The 12,856-nt window shown below is 44.3% G+C and overlaps 1 protein-coding gene across 17 annotated transcripts in view; it reads left to right on the plus strand.

Annotated features, from left to right (window-relative positions):
* Nucleotides 1-1,401: 1,401 nt before the first annotated feature.
* PPIP5K1 (diphosphoinositol pentakisphosphate kinase 1) overlaps nucleotides 1,402-12,856 on the plus strand; it is a 239,242-nt gene continuing 227,787 nt past the window's right edge. For 6 of the 17 annotated variants that reach the window (XM_040342509.1, XM_040342514.1, XM_040342513.1 and 3 more), the window contains exon 1: nucleotides 1,402-1,601. The gene's annotated coding sequence lies outside the window, so the exon portion shown is untranslated. The remainder of the gene's footprint in view (nucleotides 1,602-12,856) is intronic. The other 11 variants (XM_040342517.1, XM_040342521.1, XM_040342523.1 and 8 more) reach the window with 4 other exon arrangements.

Raw genomic sequence — 12,856 nt, forward strand, 5'->3', positions numbered from 1 at the left:
GGGGACACAGATGTAAGGAGGCCGGGTCTGCTGCCTCAGACATTGTTGTGAGAAGGGCTCAGCTGCCGGGTACACTGATGTATGGAGGGCTCCACTGATGGGGACACTGATGTATGGAGGGACTCTGCTGGGGGCACCTGATAGAAGGAGGGACTCCGCTGGGGGCACCTAATGTAAAGAGGGACTCTGTTGGGGGCACCTGATGTAAGGAGGGACTCTGCTGGGGGCACCAGATGTAAAGAGGGACTCTGTTGGGGACACCTGATGTAAGGAGGGACTCTGTTGGGGGCACCTGATGTAAAGAGGGATTCTTTAGGGGGCACCTGATGTAAATAGGGACTCTGTTGGGGGCACCTGATGTACGGAGGGACTCTGTTGGGGGCACCTGATGTAAAGAGGGACTCTGTTGGGGGCACCTGATGTAAGGAGGGACTCTGCTGGGGGCACCTGATGTACAGAGGGACTCCGCTGGGGGCACCTGATGTAAAGAGGGACTCTGTTGGGGGCACCTGATGTAAGGAGGGACTCTGCTGGGGGCACCTGATGTACGGAGGGACTCCGCTGGGGGCACCTGATGTAAAGAGGCACTCTGTTGGGGGCACCTGATGTAAGGAGGGACTCTGCTGGGGGCACCTGATGTAAAGAGGGACTCTGTTGGGGGCACCTGATGTAAGGAGGGACTCTGCTGGGGGCACCTGATGTAAAGAGGGACTCTGTTGGGGGCACCTGATGTACGGAGGGACTCTGTTGGGGGCACCTGATGTAAAGAGGGACTTTGTTGGGGGCACCTGATGTAAGGAGGGACTCTGCTGGGGGGCACCTGATGGAATCTGGTGGCAGGCGACATGGCGAATGACACATTCAGAGGTCCCAGTGATTCTGCATTATGGTGTGTTGAATGATTTCATTTTATATTACAATGTAATAATAGAAATAAAGCGCTTCCATCATTCTGACACCATATCAAGCCACACCCACTATTTCACATAAACCACACCCCTTTTTTCTTGCTATGTCACGCCTACAAACAAATGCCCTGCCGCCTAATTATAATACAACTCTGCCTACAGACAAAAAGTGTCCCTATACATTTTTTTTTTTACAATGTTGGCAACTATGTTTCATGAACTGTGCGGTCACAGCACCAGGGAATGGCTTTCACAGAGGTGTAGACTGTATTAGACTGAGAATGAACCTGGAAAGGGTGATGCAGTGAGAAGGAACTTATAAACAGAAGAGATAAACGTCCTGACTGTACTATACTGTGAGTGTGAGTGGGACCTGAGCATGCGCACAGCCACCGACTACAGCGCCGGGGTCTGGGCATGCGTACTGCCCGCTCTGTGAACAACGCCTGCATCTGAGCATGCGTACTATCCACTCAGCTACAGGTCGCCGCTCATCTCTGGAGATTCGCTGTTGCGGTGATGACTGTATTGAGCGCGCAGCGCAGCCTATCTTGCCGGTTTCCTTGTTATGATTTCCTGGGCCTCTCATTGGAGAAGGCTGGGAGAGAGGCGGCACCTATTGGCCGCTGTCTCCAGTCTTTGGTAGAGCTGGGTTAGGCTGGTCCAGGCGGAGGAGGCAGGTCAGTGACTGAGGTATGGCCGGTGTGTGATCCGAGCAATGACTGAGGAGAGCGGAGGGGAATGTCCTGTACCTGGCAATGTGTGCTCTGCGCTCCCCTCCATGGGTGACACCCGGGTGTTATGTGTGTGATGGGGACACTTCTCATCTCTGCTGTCAGCACAAGTGTATCTATGAGGAAAATGTATGAGATGGAGTGGGGGGAAGGTTTGGCACCCCTGTCAGGTTTTACTGCTATCCATGACACCAATAGTAAGATTCCCCCTCACTTCCTGTGCTGGTGACAACGCTTTCACTAGACAGGAAGTGAGCTAAACTCTCCAATGGCAACGCAGATAAAAAAAAAAAAAACTATTTTCTTTTAATTGTATTTTATTTTTTTAAATAGGGGATATCTAGAACTCAAGTCAGCTTGTTGTCAGTTTCCCTGTTGCCAGATTTGCCCTCACTTCCTGTCTGTTAAAAAAAAAAAAAAAGGTGTCACTAGAACAGGAAGTGAGGGCAAATCTTTGTATGGAGCTCCGGATAGCAGTGAGACCTGACAGGTTCTTATATATGCGCTTTGAGGGCCGATTCAGAACGCCCCGCATGGTAAAGCGCAGAACGCTGTCACTGTGAGGGCCGGTGTAGTGTCACAGTTTGCTGCCTATCGTAGAATGCTGCGGAAGTCACGTGGCGGCAAACTGCGCATGCGCTCCAAACGCAAGTGCGATGCGTTCCAATGGATTTTCGACAGTACACACCAGCGAACCTGGCATTCAGGGCGACGTGGATTTAGAGGAAAGTGGCCAGTCGGCCTCACGTCCTCGCTTCGCTCGGACGGCTCGCTCGGCCTCCTGGCTCTTTTTTTAACATCCTCCAATCCACGGGGATGTTAAGGAAAGAGCCTGGATGCCGACCGAGGTTTCGCTGGTGTGCACTGTCGTGAATCAATTGGAACGCATCGCATTTGCGTTTGGAACGCATCGCGCATGCGCAGTTGGCCGCAACATGACTTCCGCAGCATTCTACGATAGGCAGCAAACTGTGACAATTCACCGGTGTTCTGTCAGGATAGGTAATAATTATTATTATACAGGATTTATACAGCGCCAACAGTTTGGGCAGCGCGTTACAACATCAGGGAAGACAGTACAGTCCCAATACAATTCTATACAGGAGGGATTAAAGGGCCATGGAAGTGACGTTCCGCCATCTTGGTACACCCAGCACTCGGCCGCAGTCAGAAGGCGGCAAGCGGACATCTTGTTACACACATCGGAGTCGCGCCTTTCGCGCTTATTTTTACCACTAAACTCGGCTTATATAGTGAAATACAGGATTTAGAAATCCGTCTGACTGTTTAGATGTTGAATTTTAAAAGCAGCGGCAAGTCTGCTGATCTCGCAGGTTTGCTGATCTGACAGAACACTTCTGATTTTAAAATTCAACATCAAAACAGTCAGACGGATTTCTAAATCCTGTATTTTCCTATATAAGCCGAGGTTAGTGGTAAAAATAAGTGTGAAAGACGTGACTCTGGTGGGTGTAACAAGATGTCTGCTTGCCGCCTTCTGACTGCAGGCCGAGTGCGGGGTGTACCAAGATGGCGGTGACGGAATGTCACTCCCATTACTTATTCTGATAGAACACCGGCAGGGATCACATGCCATGTGTGTTTCAGTACATCACACTGTTTACTTATTATCTAACCCCTTCCTGCCCAGCATTCTTTTAAGTGAGTCTGTACACCCACTGGGGGAGGGGTCAGGATAGACTTCCTGACCATGTGACCACTGTGATTTGCTGTCACATGATTAAGGCCGGCCATATATGGTTTAAATCTCGGCTGGTTCAGCAGGGACCTGCTGAGAGAGGAACCATGTAGGGATGGGCAGGCTGAATGTACCAATATGATGGATCGACTTGGGTACTACCAGCATGCCGGGCTTTACCTGTGATTATGACTGGAAGCTGCGATATTGTGAGCGCTAATCGCTGTCTTCTGGTGGGGACGGCGAGAGAGATTCCCCCAGCAGCACTGTCTGTGTTTGATGAGGGGGAATCACGTACATTTAGGTTGCAGGATAGAAATTTGGCCTGCCTGTGGCTCGATTCACACCTATGCATGTTGCTTTTGAGCGTTTGTTTTTCAACACATGTTTTTGCCACGATTTGCTTTTTTCTTTTTTTTTTTTTTTTTTTATATACATTTTTTTTTTTCAGCCGGCAATTTTAATTTTTTTACATTTCCTTTAACCGCTTAAGACCTGAGCCATTATGCAGGTTAAAGCGGAGATTCACCCTCAAAACTAACTTTTTATCTTTGCTATCTGCAGCCTTAATAAAGGCTTGTAGCGTTGTAATTTTTTAAAAAATCTGGACACTTACCTATCTTCAGCTTCACTTCCGGGTCTTCTTCCTTGCGGGGAATGGGCGTGTCGCTCCTTTTCCCCGACGGGGAGCTCTGCGCAATGTCTCCTGGGAGTGAGTGTTGATCCTCCCAGGAGACGATTGACGTGCGGGTAAAGCGCGTCATCGCCTTCCGAAAATATCCGAGGGGAACTCGGCTCTTTACGGCGCCTGCGCCTGCCGTGTAGAGCTGACTGCGCAGGCATATTTTCGGATATTTTCGGAAGGCGATGACGCGCTTTACCCGCACGTCAATCATCTATGCGTCGTATTAGGAACGCCTACTCCCCGGGGAAGCGAGAACCCGGAAGCCGGGTGAAAACAAGAAAAAATTTAAGTACATTGGAAAAAAAAAAAAAAAATCCAGCATACTGTTGTCAGCAGTATGCTGGATGTAACGGTATGTATATGTTTTAGGGTGAACCCCCCCGCTTTAAGGACCTTGCCCCTTTTTGCGATTCGCGACGTGGCTCCCAAACAAAATTGACGTCCTTTTTTTCCCACAAATAGAGCTTTCTTTTGGTGGTATTTGATCACCTCTGCGTTTTTTTTGCGCTATAAACAAAAATAGAGCGACAATTAAAAAAAAAAAATCAATATTTTTGCTATAATAAACATCCCCAAAAATATATATAAAAATGTTTTAATTTTTTCCTCAGTTTAGGCCGATACGTATTCTACATATTTTTGGTAAAAAAAAATTGCAATAAGCATTTGATTGGTTTGCACAAAATTGATAGCGTTTACAAAATAGGGGATAGTTTTATTGCATTTTTATTAATATATATTTTTTTTTTACTACTAATGGCGACTATCAGCGTTTTTTTCTTTTTTTTCTGTGACTGCGACATTATGGGACAATTTTGACACATTTCACAGCGATATAAAAATGCACTGATTACTGTGAAAAAGGCACTGGCAGTGAAAGGGTTAACCAGGAGGGGGGCGCTGTAGGGGTTAAGTGTGCCCTAAGGGAGTGTTCTTACTGTGGGGGCGTGGCTGTGCGTGTGACGTCACTGATCGTCGTTCCCTAACACAGGGAACAGACGATCAGTGACAGCCACACTAGGAAGCACGGGGAGAGTTTTTTTTACACTTACCTCTCCCCGTTCTTCCTCTCTGTGACCCAATCGTGGGACACCGGCGGCAATCGGGTCTGCGGGTCCCACGGGCGCGGTCACGGAGGACAGGACCGGGTCGCGAGCGCACCGCCGGCTGGGCATCTTAAAGGGGACGTACCTGTACGTCCATATGCCCAGCCATGCCATTCTGCCAACGTAAATAGTCGTGCGGCGGTCCTTAAGGGGTTAACAACCAGCTATAAACAGGTTAAAAAAAAATGCAAATTGCTGTAAAACCGCAGCAAAATCGTGGTACTTGCTTTTTGGATGCGTGTCAATTGAATTCTATTGCATGCAAATAGCTGCTTTTTGCGGGGAAAAAAGTCCCGACCGTTTCCAAAAACGCAAAGGCCCAAAAATGCATTGATGTGAACATGTTCCATAGAAACCCATGTTAAAAAATGTCCCTGCATTTCTGCAAAATGCCCCAAAAAACCCGTTAGTGTGAATCGAGCCTAAGTGTTCATCCTGCTGTGCCTTGATCATAACATGAGAGCTGTGTGTGTCAGGAGCACGCTGTCAGCACAGAGACCCCGGCCGTTTGAGAAAAAATTGCGTTTGAAAAAACGCTGCTCAAATACAAAAATTGCAAGACCCACCAGTTTATTCTCTAGGACAAGTGATGGTGATCCTTGGTACCCCAGATGTTTTGGAACTACATTTCCCATGATGCTCATGCACTCTGCAGTGTAGGTGAGCATCATGGGAAATGTAGTTCTAAAACATCTGGGATGCCAAGGATCACCATCACTGCTCTAGGGGCCTCCACTTTAAAAAATATCTATCTATCATGTTTGAGGGTTCTAGGAAGATTTCTAGCAAAACATACTGATTGATACATGTGAACAAAAATCCATTTGCCTTTTAGTATCACTTTAACGTGAGTTGAATGAACACATAGTAACATTTCATTCCTGTCTGCACACAGCAGTATTGTGATATGAGTTAGGCTGCATTCACACCTGAGCGTAGCGTTTTGCAGCGGTTTTTACCGCGATTTGCCGCGACAAAACGCATCGTTTTTGCCGCGACAAAACGCAGCGTTTTTTACCGCGATTTTTTACAGGTCTAGGGTCACCAATGTAAAACGCCCAAGTTCGAGCGACAAAAAAGGGTCCAGAACTTGTTTGGGCTTCAGGCATTCGGCGTCAGGCGTTTTTGTAGTGGAGATGTGAACCATCTCCATAGAGAATAATGTATTTTTTCCCCTCTAGCGTTTTGGGGCGTCGCGCTTCAGGCGACAAAACGCTCAGGTGTGAATGCAGCCTTAGGCTCCATGCACACTGGGCTTAAAAAAACGTCTGTTCTTTTTGGAGTAAAAAACGCATTTTTTGTACCAAGTTTAGACGAGTTTAGGAGAGTTTTACGTTTTTTCTGCCAGTGAGCCCCAATCAGAAACGCGAATGAGAAGGGTTTCTTTTCCTGCCTCTAAACGTTGTTCTAAAAAATATGCCTGTAAACGTCCTAATGTGCATGAACACATAGGATAACATTGAGTTGCTTCTACAGGCAGAACACAAAACTCCTGTAGAAGCAACGTTTTTTTATTCCAGTGTGCATGGAGCCTTACCTTAGTGTGCCGTGGAAAAATGCGTCATGTCTGCTCCCCCCCACACACTGAACTGCACTGCACATCACACGACATTTGGAATTAAAGGAGCACAACAGTTGTTTTCTATACAGGCAGGAAACGTATATTGTGAATGAGCCCTGAGGGTCTGTTCCCTGGGCTGCACTACAGGAGTAATTGTACGGGCTTGTTCACACTGCAGGTGCACTAAATTCTCTGTCTTAGGCCCCTTTCACACAGGTGCCTCCATTTGACGGACTCCGCTTGCTCAGCGGGGGGAATCGCTCCGCTGAGCAGGTGGATGACAGGTCTGTCTCTGCTCACTGTACAGAAGAGACGGACCCGCTCTACCCTATGGGGAAATCGGATGAAAATAAACAGGCGGTCCGTTTTCATCCAAAACACGATCTGCCAGACGGATGAAGAATAGGACCTCCATCTCTCTGAATTTGGTGGACAGGATTGGAAAGCAGCGGGTGTCAGCGGACATGTCGCCGCTGACATCCGCCGCTTCATAGGAGAGACTGGAGGGTCCAATCAGGTTCCGCCTGCGGAGCTGATTGGGCAGCCCGTGTGAAAGGGGACTTAGTATGTGGGCAGCTGTCAGTTTCGTGGGTGTCGGTGCTGATGATGGTGCGCGTTTCAGCACATCAGTTTACTTTTTTTCCCCTTCTTTTTTGTTAGGTTTATCTTAACTGCAGAAAGTGACACTTCATTTAGAATGATCTCCACACTGCAGCACAAAGAATTGTGGTGAAACGTGATGCAGACCTGTGCACTGTGGTGACTGCTGTTCTTCCAGTGAGGATAAATGGCCGTGTCATCGAGTCCTAACTGTATTCTGTCTTATGACAGAATGTGTGGAGTTCATAAACCTGAAGATATTGTTTTTTTTTTTTTAATGCATTATTTTTGATTTTTCAGCATAGTTAATACTGGAATTTCAGTGTAGAATTTTACCGGACATTGAGTAAATATTGGCATGTGTCCATATAAGGGCACTGACATCACCACCATCCCGCCCCTTTGTTTACATGTGCTGTGTGGTGGGGAATGACTCGGCCTGTAGCTGATTGGACAAAAAAATAGCGCAAAGTGGAAGTTCAGTTAGTACAGTAGTAAGTCCGGAGGACACCGCAGCTCATCTTTGATTACCAACAACTCCAAAGACATGCTGGTTGGATAATTGGCTCCTGTCTAAATTGGCCCCAGTATGTGTAAGTGTGAATGTGAGTTAGGGACCTTAGATTGCAAGCTCCTTGAGTTCAGGGACTGATGTGAATGTTCTAATATATAATGTGTGTGTGTGTGTGTGTGTGTGTGTGTGTGTAGCACTGCATAAATTGATGACGTATATAAGCGCCTGTAATCAATAAAACAAGGGGTAGCATTATGGAACTAAACCTGCATCTGTCTGTGTATGGATGTAAACACTGGCATGTGCAGGAAGATCTGTAGTGTAAGGTAGGGCCGAAACAACGAATCGATTAGAAAATTAATCGATTACTATTTTCATAATCGATTAATCAGCCAGTAACAAAATGGGGTTTAAAAAAATAATTATGCAAATCGCTACTGTAAATATTACTTTCACTGTCCCACAGTAAAAAATGAACCCCTTACAGTAGCGATTATTTGCTCTTTTTGTACTAATTTTAGTTTTTTTAACCCCATTATGTTACTAAATCTCTCAGGCCTGGGGTCACACCGTTTTTTTGGTGCTCTTTGCAGAAACGCATTACAGTTCATTTCCATGGTTTCCTATGGGACACATCCATGATTTTTTCAGCTGCTGCGTATTTGGAAAGGGCAAGGACTTTTTTTTTTTGGTTCAATATACTTCATTGGAGAAGCTTCAGAAAAGTATGTAATGTGTTTTTGTGGCAATTTGTGTTTTTTAATCTGCCCAACAACAAAAAAAATGTAAAAATGCAAATAGCAGCAACTTTTTTTTTTTAAGGTTTTTAACAGATTAATCGATTATTCGAAACAATAATCTGCCAACTAATCGATTATGAAAATAATCGTTGGTTGCAGCCCTACTCTCAACCTCTGACAAGATACCTAGTATTAACAAACAAATTGTTTTGCATTGAATTTCCTTTGCATTGAATATATACGATTGTTAATACTACATGGTGTGCAGAATTATTAGGCAAGTTGTATTTTTGAGGATTAATTTTATTATTGAACAACAACCATGTTCTCAATGAACCCAAAAAAACTCATTAATATTAAAGCTGAATATTTTTGGAAGTAGTTTTTAGTTTGTTTTTAGTTTTAGCTATTTTAGGGGGATATCTGTGTGTGCAGGTGACTATTACTGTGCATAATTATTAGGCAACTTAACAAAAAACAAATATATACCCATTTCAATTATTTATTTTTACCAGTGAAACCAATATAACATCTCAACATTCACAAATATACATTTCTGACATTCAAAAACAAAACAAAAACAAATCAGTGACCAATATAGCCACCTTTCTTTGCATGGACACTCAAAAGCCTGCCATCCATGGATTCTGTCAGTGTTTTGATCTGTTCACCATCAACATTGCGTGCAGCAGCAACCACAGCCTCCCAGACACTGTTCAGAGAGGTGTACTGTTTTCCCTCCTTGTAAATCTCACATTTGATGATGGACCACAGGTTCTCAATGGGGTTCAGATCAGGTGAACAAGGAGGCCATGTCATTAGTTTTTCTTCTTTTATACCCTTTCTTGCCAGCCACGCTGTGGAGTACTTGGACGTGTGTGATGGAGCATTGTCCTGCATGAAAATCATGTTTTTCTTGAAGGATGCAGACTTCTTCCTGTACCACTGCTTGAAGAAGGTGTCTTCCAGAAACTGGCAGTAGGACTGGGAGTTGAGCTTGACTCCATCCTCAACCCGAAAAGGCCCCACAAGCTCATCTTTGATGATACCAGCCCAAACCAGTACTCCACCTCCACCTTGCTGGCGTCTGAGTCGGACTGGAGCTCTCTGCCCTTTACCAATCCAGCCATGGGCCCATCCATCTGGCCCATCAAGACTCACTCTCATTTCATCAGTCCATAAAACCTTAGAAAAATCTTTCTTGAGATATTTCTTGGCCCAGTCTTGACGTTTCAGCTTGTGTGTCTTGTTCAGTGGTGGTCGTCTTTCAGCCTTTCTTACCTTGGCCATGTCTCTGAGTATTGCACACCTTGTGCTTTTGGGCACTCCAGTGATGTTGCAGCTCTGAAATATGGCCAAACTGGTGGCAAGTGGCATCTTGGCAGCTGCACGCTTGACTTTTCTCAGTTCATGGGCAGTTATTTTGCGCCTTGGTTTTTCCACACGCTTCTTGCGACCCTGTTGACTATTTTGAATGAAACGCTTGATTGTTCGATGATCACGCTTCAGAAGCTTTGCAATTTTAAGAGTGCTGCATCCCTCTGCAAGATATCTCACTATTTTTGACTTTTCTGAGCCTGTCAAGTCCTTCTTTTGACCCATTTTGCCAAAGGAAAGGAAGTTGACTAATAATTATGCACACCTGATATAGGGTGTTGATGTCATTAGACCACACCCCTTCTCATTACAGAGATGCACATCACCTAATATGCTTAATTGCTAGTAGGCTTTCGAGCCTATACAGCTTGGAGTAAGACAACATGCATAAAGAGGATGATGTGGTCAAAATACTCATTTGCCTAATAATTCTGCACTCCCTGTATGTATCTTGTCAGAGGTTGAGATTGTTATACAATATTGCAGGGATATGCAATTAGCGGACCTCCAGATGTTGCAAAACTACAAATCCCATCATGCCTCTGCCTCTGGGTGTCATGCTCGTGGCTGTCAGAGCCTTGCTATGCCTCATGGGATTTGTAGTTCTGCAACATCTGGAGGTCCGCTAATTGCATATCCCTGCAATATTGGGTTGATGACCTCCTGGTACCTAGCTGGTTTAGCCCCCCCCTTTCATTTGCCCTTTCCATATATCACTCTATTATTAGCCCCCCCCCCTAATAATTTCCTGAGCCAATGGCTCCTGATATTATCAATCACAGCCAGTGAGCCAATGAGGAGGGATCGGGTTCGAGCTTGCTTGGGTGCCCCCACAGCAAGCTGCTTGCGATGAGGGCACTCTGCAGGAGGGAAGGGCCAGGAGCACCAAACAGGGACCCGAGAAGAGGAGGATCGGGGCTGCTCTGAGCAAACTTGCTACACAGAGCAGGTAATATAACATGTTTGTTATTTTTTGGAAAAAAAAACCCTACCTTTTAATATCACCTTAATAGCTGTATTCCTGCACAAGGAAGTATCCTACAGGGTTTGCCTATAGCTGGTTCTTCATTTAAACATTTTATAGGAGGCGCATTTCTAGTGTTGACTTTCAAATGGGTCACCTTCTCTCCTACCCACTTCCTCCTTTTTTTGCCTTTTCTCTGTAAATGCTCATTCTGTGCCCTGGATTTCAATTATATAATAAGTAGCCAGTAAATGAATCGTAAAATCAACTAATAATAGAAAATTACTGCTAAAAGTTAAAAAAAAAGAAATACCTTGAGACTGATGCAGTCTGCATCTTTCAGCACTTTGTTTACATAATGTATGCTCTGGAACAATTACAGAAAGATTATAAACATATTCTTATTAGAATGTCATGGAAAACTACCTGTGTCTTTGCTTTCTTGCAAACATAAAAAATAATCACATTTTACTTGTGATAGACTGTGTGTGTGTGTGTGTATGTGTGTGTGTGTGTATATATATATATATACACACACACACACACAATTTTTTTTTTTTTTTTTTAGATGCATATGCTAAAGCAATGTAACCCAAGAAGAGATCTCTCGCTTATTATTATTATTATTATTATTATTATTATATATATATTTTTTTTAAACCTTCCTTCAGTTGTACTAATTTTATGGAGGCGATTTACTCAGTCAGGCGCCAGCTTGAAATAATTGACCATTTTGTAGATAGCACTGCCTGGTGATCTAGCACCCTGGGACCCAAGCTTTAGCACTCTCATCAACATGGACGCATGATTGGAAGAGTTATTAAATCGTTTGTTTACTCTTTCAATAAAAATAAGAAGGTAAGCTAACTCACAACCCCCCTTCAGTCCTTTCTGCGTTTAACTTAAAGTGGTATTAAGCTCAAAATCAAAACATTTCATATTAGGTGTGGTGGCTGCATTTGTGTGTGTGTGTGTGTGTGTGTGTTTTATTTTTATTTTTTAATTATTTATTTATTTTAGGCTTTTCCGCCTCTTGTTTTCACCAGGTGATCTGGCTAGTAACACACCTCCTATTTTAGAATGCCTCCACTCTGGATGAAGGAGCACAGGGGGCACCTTTTTGGGCAGCAGCATTGTCAGTCTGGGGGGAGGGATTGCACTAGCAGATTTAAATACACTAATGCATTGAAGCCAAACGCTAGTTAATACTTTATAATCAGTTACAGCAAACTGTATTTTTTTTTTTCTTATTTTGGGATAAAGGTTTTCCATAAATAAATAAAAACTGATCATTGTAAGCGCCCCATCAGTGTTAAATGGTTTGTCTCATCCCTGTAACTGCAAGAGAGCTTGTTCTTATGAAAAACAACATACTTACTGGCTGGATCACCAGATGAAAAAAGAAGAAAGAAAGCCTAAAGAAGAAAAACAATGCAGCCACTTCATCTAAAAATTCTTAAGCTGCAATGCAATAAATATTTGCTTTTGGGTTTAATACTGCTTTAAGTGCCCCCCATCTTCCCGTGCTTTTTCCAGGTGCTGTAATGGTCCTACACTATGAAGCGGCAGACACTGTGTCACCACACTGACCAATTGGAATCATTTTTTGCCTCCTTTCTTCTTGGATGACATCCCAGAACAAAGAGAAGATTCTCATTGGTCAGCACGGTCATGTGGCCAGCACTGGGAAAAAACCTGTTTGATCCTTTGCCTGCCCCCTAGCTCAGTTTACCCCGGGTTTTAGAGAGCATTAGAAATGTATGCCAGACTTCTGACACTCATGACGGGGACCCAGTATGGAGACAGACAAAATACATAAAAATGATGTATATAACTGTGACCATACAGTCATAGAGGATAGCAACATATTTACAACAAAAGTACTTTGTTGAGCAATTTTTGCAGTTTGACTCAAGTATGCGATTCGCAATTCCAAGCAACAGACAGAAGTCACATTCTACCATCGTC

The sequence above is a fragment of the Rana temporaria genome, chromosome 3 (genome assembly GCF_905171775.1).
Source record: "Rana temporaria chromosome 3, aRanTem1.1, whole genome shotgun sequence".
NCBI lineage: Eukaryota > Metazoa > Chordata > Amphibia > Anura > Ranidae > Rana > Rana temporaria.